The sequence below is a fragment of the Cupressus sempervirens genome, chromosome 3 (assembly GCF_028749045.1).
Source record: "Cupressus sempervirens isolate cs-2001-9-10 chromosome 3, ASM2874904v1, whole genome shotgun sequence".
NCBI classification, from domain to species: Eukaryota; Viridiplantae; Streptophyta; class Pinopsida; order Cupressales; family Cupressaceae; genus Cupressus; species Cupressus sempervirens.
Genome location: NC_143120.1, coordinates 101,666,940 through 101,679,116, shown reverse-complemented (window position 1 = coordinate 101,679,116; position 12,177 = coordinate 101,666,940).

Below are 12,177 nucleotides of genomic sequence, written 5' to 3'. Positions count from 1 at the left end.
TTGGAACATTATCATGTGTTCAAATGAGTCAAAAAGGGTCATAGAGTACCCTAGGACCCCTTTCGAACTATTATATGACAACACATATTCCTAGAAGTACTAGGACTCCTAAGGACATGCATCATTTGTTTGAATGGATCCAAAGGGGCCATATGGTATGCTTTGACCCTTCTTGACTGATTATCTATGATAAAATATCTTCCTAGGCGTCATAGAACCCCTAGGGACATACATCATGTATTTGAATGGGTCAAATGGGGTCATAGGGTTCCTTATGACCCTTTTTGACCCATTAAATGAGAAATAAAATTCCTAGGGGTCCTAGGATCCCTATGAAGATATTTCATGTGTTCAAATGAGTTGAAAGGGCTCAGAGAGTACCCTATAACTCATTTTAACCCATTATATGATAATATATAATTACAACATTTGGGTTCAAATTGCAATGACAAATTGTGACAATACTGTAATTTATGGTGATTTTCATTTTTTTTTTGCAATTGTTCCTGACGTTGTCACAATATTGATGTTGGCATCATAATTACAATGCTCATGTGAGTATATATATATATATATATATATATATATATATATATATATATATATATATATATATATATATATATATATATATATATATGTGTGTGTGTGTGACATAAATTGTTCCCCATTTGTTTTGATTGTGGAAAGCTACACACGAAATAGAGCAGAGAGCTCTGAACAAGGGTGGAGAGCTATGAACGTTGCCATGCCCTTGTGATCAGTGCATTTTGTTATCATGCCCTTGTGATCTCTTCATTTCATTGTTGTGCCCTTGCTTTGCAATTTTTTTGCTATGCCATGCCCTTGTGATCTTCGTGCCCTTGCTCTATGATTTTGTTGTTGTGTCATTCCCTTGTGATCTTCGTGCCCTTACTCTACAATTTTATTCAAGGGATATGTAAATGCTCTTTTCTCTTCCTTCTAAACATATATATCTTAGAGATATTTTTTAAGGTTCTTATTACATCTTAGCACAATAGAAAAATTAATCCAGCTACATACATATTCCAAAATCAAAATATTGAAATAATAAAATTCACTCAACCCATGCTAAGTGACTTACTTTAAGATCCTACACAATAATAATGCAGGGCCAGGAAAAATGGGAAGAGTTCGCAATAGATTTTACAAAAACATATCATAGTAGATATTTTTAGAAAGAAAATATCCATAACCCAGTTAAATGGGTCTAGTTGTTGATTAGCTGGGTTGATTACAAATTCCTATAGAATTGTCATCATATTAGGTACAATAAAATAAGCAATTAGTTATGCCTAACTAGTAGGATGGAATACAATTTTCCAAGGTGATAAAATTGTATATGTAGATGCATCACTTGCATGCTAGGAATGTAGCACATTCCCAAATTGTAATGAATGGTTGGATATAAAGGCTCCATATGTTGGCCCAATAATGGAAGGAAAGGATGTAACCATGCATGTATTGGCACACTCTCCCTATGAGGATCCCATGTAACTAATACTGCTATTAATTTGGGCATCACTATATGATCCAAAATGTTATGAAGTACTGAAGTCGGTAGTAACTTATCGCATGTCTCCATAAAATGTAGCATAGGTTCAGGTTCCCTTGGCTCCTAGGAATTTGTAGCAGCTATTCTCACTGCTAAAAGAATACCTTTAGCAAAGATTTTAGTGTAAGGAAATGAAGAAGCAATTTTTGCTTTTGTGTAAATTCCATAATCATGAGGCTCATTCCCTTGTAGAAGCCTCTACCACAATGACATTACCTCTAAACCATGTAAAGGATGTTGAAGTGATTCCCAATCATGAAACACTCTCATAAGAAATGGATACTTGGGATCATTGCAAGGAGACTATGCCAATACTTGAAACACTCTTATAAGAAAATGCAAATGCAATGCATGATGAATTGCACAATGTGTAGTCCTCCCAATATTTGGACTATAAATTCTCAAAGACACTTGCAAGTGATTCCAATATCATAGTACCTACTGCAACACTTTCCTAGATTCCATCTAGTGGCTCCTATAATATCCTCTATTTTGTCTAGCTATTGTTTCTGTCATGCAGTCTGTTTCTAAAGTGGCCCCTTCTCCTTCTTTTTCTAAAGATGCTCCTTCTCCTTCTCTCTTGTGCCTTAAATTTTGATTATCAAAATTCATCTTTTCTCAAGGAGAACAAGTTGTGGATATATGTTAGTATGACAATGAATCCACCTATAATAATCCTATTGCTTTGGATTTGCATGACGTCAAGGAGGCCAAAGCTTAAAGAATCATTCTTGATGGGGTAGAGGTCATTTAATTCCTTATCTATTGGGGAAAGACACTACCAAGGATATGCGGGATATGCTTAGAAGACTCTATTAGAGAGACTACTAGAGCCATAAGATAATGCTCAAGGAAAAATTACATAATACCAAGATGTCCAAAGGTGAGATTGTGACCTCTTACTTATCCAAACTGATACAAGTCAAAGATGAGTTGACTACTATTGGAGAGTAAATTGCTAAAGATGAATTGGTGTATATAGCTATAAATGGTTTGTAAAAGCACTAGGAAGTTTTTTTCAAGTTTGTGGTTGGAAAAGATTGACTACCTAATTGGGAAATACTTTGGGATAATTTTGTTCAAGAAGAAATCTAAAAAGGTGCTCATCGAGGAGACTAGAAAAAGAATGTTCAAGATGAAGAAAAAGAAATGGTAAGAAGAAATATAATAGAGGAAAAATGTAAGATTATTCTTCTAAGAGTGGGCATAGGAAAGGTCTGAAAAGGATAAAATATTTTTTCTACCATCAAATGGGTCACTATGCTAGTCAATGTGTGAATAAGAATATGAAGAATAAGGAAAATTAGAAGAACCAAGTTGCTACTATAGCCAAGGTATAGAAGTTTGCATCATGATTTGAGAACGAGTTTTGACTCATTTTAGTCTCTCAAGATTAGTTGCCAATAGGGTTTGGTATATTGATAGTGCAGCTTCCAGCTGCATAACAGGAGTCAAGAGATTATTTCACCAAGTTGGAGGAGAAGAAGTTGGATTTATTTATTGAACTTGGTGATAATTACATGTACCATGTAACTAGTATTGGTGCTATGAAGTTTCAGAGGGTGTTTGGAAAACCCTTATTAGTGGAGGATGTGTTTTATGTTCCTAGCATGACAAAGAATTTAATTTTAGTTTCTACTTTGGAAGACAAGGGTTACATTGTAACCTTTGAAAGGGAAAACATTTATATTCCTCCCAAGGATTTTTTGAGGCCTCACCCTGATCCATCATAGCACATCTAATACATTTTTATTTTGATACATTATGACTCGATATGTCAAGACATTATCTGATGGACTAGACATTATTATGTTATTTTATGTCATGTGATGCTTACTTTAAGATGCTTAATCATATTATTTGATGTTTTATGAGCATGCATATTGATGGAGTAGTACTATAAATGAATGCATGATTAGGAATATGATTAATACTTTAATTATGCAAATTTTAATGGTTAAATATATGAGTAGAAATGAGATAAAGCTTATTTAAATGAAAGATTGATGTTTTGATTTATGTGATTATCTAGATGAGTTTTAAATATATACATGTGACTTTTCTCAAGCTAATGATGTGTGAAATGAGTGTGCATGATTATTAGCCAAAAAATCTAATGGAGAATTGGTAATCGACCCTATGTACAATCTGTGAAATCGAGGGTTGATTCTAATGAAAGATGCAAACCTCATTATTTCATATTTTATTTGTACCATAATTGGAATGTGTGTATCATTCCATAATCAAAAAATGTTTAATATTTTGTAACAATGATCTTATGGTGTCACTTGACACTCGTAATTCATATATGTGTATCAACATGATAATTATGGTTAGTCGAGTAACCTGATAATCTGAGATGGATTAAGTTAGTAACTTAAGACTAATTAGTTGGTAACCTAAATTAATTACCATAATTAGGTTTTAGTGGTAAGTTCGCATTTCTCAGGTTTTTAGAAAGTTCAAAAATTTCAAGTCAATTAAATAGGTCCTAAAATTATCCTAGAGGTCAAAATTAATGAAAATCAAGTGCCTAGGGGGCATGTGTATGGGTTAGGGGCATTTTCCACCCCTCTAGACCTTTTTGTTGACTTTTATGATCACCCAAATATCCCATTTTTCCTTTAGTACGAAAATGAAACTTCTTCATGAGTTTTCCAAGTTTAGACTCCAATAAGAAAGGTTCCCTTAATGATAGGATCAAATTAGAGGACCCTAGAAGGCCTTAGTCAAGTTCAGAGTTATTACAATTTTTAGGTGGTGAGTTAGGTGCCTATTTAGTTGCAAACTTGAGGGTTGAAGAATGTTCATCCAATATCTACATTTAGAGAGAGTAAAGCCTAGATTGAAGGAGGAAGAAGGAATAGCTCTTCTCAAAATTTTAGTTTTCCATAACCATTTGTGAAGGTAGGAATTATTCAAGGTCTTTTTCTTCATCATGTATTTTTTAGTTGCTTAAGTAGGAATTTTTCATGTGTTTGTGTTCATATGTATGATGAAACATGTAAGGGATGGGATTGCTATGGGTTTCTTAATTATTTTCTTTTCGTGTTTTACATCTTTTTTTGTGAGGGAAACTGTAAGGGTTGTGTTGGCATTACTCACCCTCGGATAGGGCATAAGTGGCCATGTATAGGAGGAGGACTTTAGTTGGACTCCAATTCAGTGTAGAGTCTCTCCTCATGATGAGGACAGGGAGAGAGTAGGGTAATATGGGACCCTACTTGTCAATACAAACCATTTTTTGTTATGGAAATTAAGAAGTGAAAGAATGAAAGTTCTTGCGATTATTAGTCTTAGAAGAGACATTTGTTTTGGTGTTGTGATTGACTTCTCCTACCCTTGAAAAATCCACCTTCTCCCTAGTCTTTGTGTTGAATCTGATTGTCATCTGGTCAATTTCGGTTCTCCATGGTTACCTTGATGTAAATTGTAGATTTAGTAGTTGCTAACTTGATAGGGAGCGAACCTGGATTCAGGGTTTTGGTGTTTTCATTCAAATGTCTTGGAGACTTCTCCTCGGGATAATGATCCTATTGTAAATCTCATTGTGAACCTTATTTCAAAATGATAATGATACTGGGTTTTCTTCCCTGGCTCTTTCCTGATGGAGTAATTGAATCTGGTGTTTTGAATAAAATGAATAAGAAGTAGCTAGCCCACATGTGTTGATGAAAAATGAGAAATTTCTTCCCATATGACATTCCTTTTAATTTAAATTTATATGCATATTTTTAACAGTGATTAGATGCAATGATGATATATAAAGTTATGAAATTTGATTATGAACATGTGTTAAGGAAATTCAATTTATATGGTTGGTATTTCATTCTATATTTTAGTAATTATTGAAAAGAAAAATATTCCTACATGAATGCATAAATATAACATCAAATTCTATGGTATAACTTATCCTGGTAAATGAAAAGATATATATATATATATATCCCCTTTTTCCATGTAAATAAATTGTAGGAGAATATTTAACACTTGTGAAAAAAAACAAAGAAAATGATCGATATGAAATTTAACTTTATAGAGAAAAAATGCTCTCTACCTTTTGTATGAGAGAAGTGTTTAATCCTTTTTAGAACAGAGGATATTCCTTAAAAGATTCCATTTAAAAACCTTGTCATAATTGAAATAAAAGGTTTTGCAAATATAAAATGCATAAAAATAGATTATAAAATAAATCCATTAAAAATAAATAAATATATAGCTCCTATTTATACCTTATCTCTACCCTCCAACCACTAAAATTTTAAATCATAACCATCCCTTTACTATGTGTGTCTAATGATGACATCACCTATACTTAAACCCCTTCATGTGCTAGACAATGTCAGTGGGCAGCATGTTGTTGAACGAAGGAGATTGGTCAATGCAGGGGGCATCATAATTAATAGGGACTAGGTTCAAAGATTTGCAAGTGGGGGGTGGGGGACATGAGTCATCCACCCTTTGACCACTCCCCATCCAACTCCAAACACATAAATCCCTCACGCTTTTCCTTGGGCAATGTGGAAGGGGGTTTGGGAAATTGTACCCACATGGAGAGGAGGAAGGTGGGGCAAGGGAGTAAGGGGTGGAGGGAGGTTAGGTTAGGTAGGGCAGTGGGTGTTAGAGTTAGTTAGTGATTAGATATTTGAAAAGTAAAATGGGTTAGTTAATGTTATTTGTTAGGATTAAGTTATGTTAATTAATTTGATAATTTAGTTAGTATTTTAATTATTAGTTTTGGTGTTTAATTAAATTTAGTTAATATATATTTATGTCTTGACTTTTTAAAGGTGTTGGGAATAAAAATTATATCCTTAATTATGATAGGTTTATTTATATTGGTCAAGGGATTACGAACTTTAGTTCTTGGGGTTAATATTAGAGTTAAATCGGGGTAGTGTTATAACTGTGAAATTTTTCTAGGTGATTTTGTCTTAAAAATGAAATTTTTTTAAACACATTGAATTAACTTATGAGTTTTATACCTTGAATAATTTAATGGTCAACACTTATTATTTTTAACTAGTGGTAACAAGGATTAAGGTATTTAGACGAATGTTCTCAATTAATGAAACCTTGTTCTGCTAGGAGATTTAACCAACATGCAAAATGAAATATGGAACCTTAGCAAACCTAATGTGTCATGTGTGTCTTAGCCAAACATGTATTAACATGGTGGATTTATTAGCTTTAAAAAACAAATCCGTGTGTTTTGCCCCGATATTTTGGGCATGACAGATTCCAAAGTTGCAAAAGTGATTGGAGTTAGACATGGCATCTTGTTTTGGTCACAATTTGAGCTTGCACAAAAATTGGTAAGTAGTTGTAAAGGGGGAAGATAATTGTGGAATAGGAGGATGGATCTCTTCACCATGGAGAACTTAATATGCTCAAGGAAATAGTGATAGGGCTGCCTGAGATGAAGATAAAAAGGAATGAAGTGTGTAAGGGTTGTGCTCTTGGGAAATATGGTAAGATTGATTTTCCAAGTAGTAATAGTAGATTTGAAGGGATTTTTGATCTTGTACACTCACATGTGTGTGTTGGCCTATATCAATAGAATCCTTAAATGGGTATGAGTATTATGTTACTTTCATTGATGATTTCTCCAAGAAGACATGGATATATTTTATGAAGAACAAGGATGAGGTCTTTGGTAGATTCAAAGAGCTTAAGGCACTTGTGGAAAAATAGACCAAGGTGAAAGATCAAGACATTGAGGGCTAATAATGGAGGTGAGTTTACCTTTAATAACTTCAAATATTTTTTTGTCTGCAGGAAGGTATCAAGAAAGAGTTGATAGTTTCATACAACCCTTAATAAAATAGGGTTTTTGAGTGAAAGAACATGGATATAGTTGGAGAAGCCAAGGTCATGGTTCATGATCAAAACTTGCCTGAATTCCTATGGGCATAAGCTTGCAATACAATTATATATTTTTAGAATAGGATTCCTCATAGAGTGTTGGGAAAATTGACTCTAGAAGAGGCATTTAGTGGTAAGAAACCAAATTTGGGCCATATTCACGTTTTTGGATGCCTTATGTATTGTCACATTCACGTGGAGAAAAGAACAAAGCTAGAACCAATTGTAGATTGGGTATCCTTGTTGGGTACAATGAAACTTATAAGGCTTATCAAGTTTACATTCCCTCCCTAAGGAAAATAGTTGTTCACAAATATGTAAGGTTTGAGGAGGAGAAATATCTTCAGGAATATAACAACTTGATGAAAGAGGAGGCATAATTATCCAAAATTGAGGTAGCACAAATTCCTCAAACTTTGGTCACTCAAGCTAGAGAAAAAGATGAGTTAAAAAAATAGGATTATTAGGAGGCTCAAAGGAATCCTCAACCTCATATTCCTATTACAAATAAGATAAAAAAAAAGGAAGCTAAGAAAATTTTGAGAGAGGTTCAGGAATATGTGGTTGATCTATAAGATTTAGTTAGATAAATAAAGGATCCCAAATGTTGTTCTAATTATGTAGCACTTATGAGCAAGTTAATTGAAGTAGAGCCTACTAGCTTTCAAGAGGCTTCCAAGCATCCATTTTGGAAGGATGGTATGGTGGAAGAGTATTCTTCCATCATGAAGAATAGAGAGTGGCAGATAGTATCACAACTAAAAGAGACGTTAATGGTGGACTAAAGATGGTTGTATAAGATCAAGCATGTTGAATATGGTAGTGTAAAAAAGTTCAAAGATTATTTTGTGGCTAAGGGGTTTTCTCAAAATGAAGGAATTGACTATGATGAGACATTTTCTCTAGTATCTAGGTACTCTTCTGTAAGTGCTATAATTTCTATGGTCACATAGCTGGGGTGGAAGATTAACTAATTGGATGTTAAAACTACATTTCTCAATGGAGTAACTAAGGAAGAATTGAGCATCCTAAAGGATTTGAAGCACGTGGGAGGGATTCTCATGTTTTCAAGTTGAAAAGAGCACTATATGGACTTAAGAAGAATAATATGGCATGGAATTCACATATTGATGGTTACTTTCATAGTGTGGGCTTCATCAAAGTGAGGTAGATTCAAATGTGTACTATGCTGAGGTGAAGGGTAAACTTCTCATACTATTATTTTATGTTGATGAATTATTTCTTACATGGGAAGAAGATATCATATCATAATACAAGCAAGATTTGGGGTTAATGCACTATTTTCTAGGATTGGAGTTGTGGCAAAAAGAGCAAGAGATTTTCCTTAGATAGGGGAAATAATTAATTAAGATCTTGAAGTGATTCAAGTTGGAAAATTGTAAGCCCATGTCAACACCACTTATGACAAATTAGAGGAAGATTGATACTTCTAGATCAAGAGAAGTGAACCCTACTTTATACAAGTAGTTGATAGGTTCTCTTATGTATCTAGTTAACACTGGGCTAGATATTTGTTTTGTAATGAACTCTTTGAGTTAATTTATAGTGGAACCTAAATGCGTGTACTGGATAGCTACAAAGCATGTTTTGAGATATCACTAAGGCACAATGGCTGAAATATGTTTAGTAGGATGTAATAAAGCTTAACGGGTTTACTAATGCAGATTGGGTAGGCAATATAGTTTACAGGAAGAGCTCTTTAGGGTGTTGTTTCAGTTTGGGGTCCAGAGTTGTCTCTTGGTACAGTAGGAAACATATGTTAGTTGTATAAAGTTCTACATAGCCTAAGTATATGGCTTCTAGTATGGCTATATGTGAGGCTATTTGGCTTTGTAAACTTCTAGTTGGGCTCTTTGATTAGAAGCTAGATCCTACAGTCATTTAGTGTGATAATCAAAGATACATAAAACTTTCTAAGAATCTAGTGTTTTATGACAAGTCCAAGCACATTGAGAACGAGTACCACTTCATCAGAGATTGTGTGGAGAAGGGGATAGTGAAACTTAAGTACATTCCTACTGAATAATAGATAGAAAATATCCTGACAAAGGCTTTGGTGAAGAATAAATTTGTATTCTTTAGGGATAAGTTGGGTGTTGTGTAGAACACCTCCCTTGCTAAGTAGTGTTGATTTTTGTGTTTTTTGTGTAGCTTGGAAGGTGAAGTTTCTTTAAAGAAACTCGAGTTGGATGTTTTAAAGTCAAAGAAAGAAGGGAAATTTTATTTCCTTGGTTGCAAGGTAAAGAAGTTGGGCTATATATATGTAAAGTCGATGTAGAAAACTCTATAGTATTATGGAAGAGAAAGTCTGCTATTAATATAAATAGAAAATCCAAGGGTTGTGGATTTTTCCCTAAGATGGGGTTTCCTAGGGGTATCGATGTTATTGTCTAATTGTGTTTGGCTTTTGTTATTTTGTTGAACCACTATTTAGTTGTAGTTAATTAACCTAGAGTATTAATTGTTATAAATTATATAGATCTTCTTTCTATGAATTTATTATGCAATTGATCTCTAACTGGGTTATAATTTTTTTTTACCTTAATCTTTATTTTAGAAAATATTTTATCAATCTATTTTTGACGTTGAAAATTTGAGTCCTCTAATGTTTTGAGGCAATAGACCTTGGGAATTGAAGGAATTGAAATACACAAGCCTCAATATCATTGGGCTTTCCTAATTGCACCACTGAAAAAGTGCAACACAAACTTTAAATCTCATACATAGGGAAACTTGCTAGGTCTAGACATAGTAGGATTGACAAATTGAGAGCTCTTTCTTGGTTCTATGAGTGATGGTGCATAATCTTTCTTAGTTTTTGGAGGGATTTATTTGGTTAATTTTGTTAATGAATAAGACCTCATCCTGTTAACTAGATACAAAGAGGTTCCCCTTTACAACCAGCTTCTTAGAGGGATTATGGCCTCATATACCATAGAAGTTCGAGGCAATATTAGGTCTGTGAAATTTCTTATCTACCGACAATGTTGTTGATGAGGCATTCAAGAGTGACAAAAGGCATCTGTAGATGGTATATCCAATTTTGGATTTGTTTGTGTTTTTTAATAATGTGATGTGGAAGAAAAGTGTGATACTTAGCATAACTTCACACAACATCAACAATTCGTCAATAAGTTTCTTTCTTTAAGATTAGCAAAGGGAATTGAGATTTTCCAATTCTTTACTCTTTAATATTGACATTTCCACTTGTGATCTGAATTATCTCAGCTTACTTAGAGGGTTGTTGTCTATCTATCTGTGTGTGTGTGTGTGTGTGTGTGTGTGTGTGTGTGTGTGTGTGTGTGTGTGTGCACATGCGCCTGTGTGTATAATATTTTGTTGATTTTGATTTTGAAAATATTGAATGACTATACAATCAAGAAAAAAACATATTCAATGACTATACAATTTCAAAATTCTATATTACTTCAAAGAATTCAAATTAATTTTTAAATGTTTAATAAATGTCAATTATAGTAAAGAAATTAGCTATATTGATACTTGTTTACATCTTTTAGGATTTATTTTATTAAAGAAATAATAATAAGAGATACATTAAATTATATCTCTTCATTTATTTATTTAGTTATCTATCAAATTTTTATAAGAAAATTTATAACAAAAATGAAGATTAGGTTGGATTTTTGTTTTGCCTATTTTTTTTGAATTTGCAAGATACATTGATTTGTGGTGGTTAATTGTGAACTTTTAATATGTGAAAAAATAGGCTATTTTTGTTGTAATTTTAAAGAAATGAGCAGAGTTTAATGTTTTTATTAATATATTTTAATATAAATGTTTACACTATTCAATATATGTGTAGATACCAATAGTTAAAATGGGTTTAATGGATGAAGATAATTTATTAAGCAATAAATATTTCATATTATTACATAATAGACATCATTAATTCTACACATATAAACCCATATATAATATGATTTGATTTTTTTATCTACCTCCATAAATTAGAAGTTGTAAATGTGAATTTATTTGTACAATTTTTCTTATAATGAAAGTAAAAATGTACAAATAACCATTTATTTATATTGTCAAATGTACCTTCACTTGTAAACATATACTGATATAACATGAAAAAAAAAGTATTAATTTAAAAAAATATATATATCTAAAATAAATTAAAAGTTTGAAGTAAGAGGAACTATTCTCTATATAAAAGAATAAAATATCTATTGAACCCTTCTTCTCGAATTAATATTTCCCAATGTCCACCATGGTTTAAATACTTGTTACCTATATTATCAATAGCCTATGTTGTACAAACTAGGCTTGTCGAATCGATAGATCCCCTACAATTATTCAAAAAAAAATTCGAGCATGAAATCAGAGTAAACCAAACCAACTAACTTGAAATTTATCAACTCATTTTTTCACCCATAAAGTTTAATATCATCCAACCACAAAATATATTGGTTTATGATTTAAAAGATTTAAAAATATCAAGAATAAACAAACAAAATGTTGGTATCTCTAACTATTGTTGTTGATGCAATGTAAGGTAGGAGAATCCCCAAAGGAGATGTCCTAGCCCCTAGAAAATAACCACACAACAATAGTGCAAGATCTAATACCAAATCACAACTCTTTATTCATAAAATAACTAATTGCATGCAATTTGCTAGGCTGTAAGGCCTTCCTGGTTATGGCTAAATACAAAGAAACTAATAGTTCTGTAAGACCCCTAAAGATCCCAT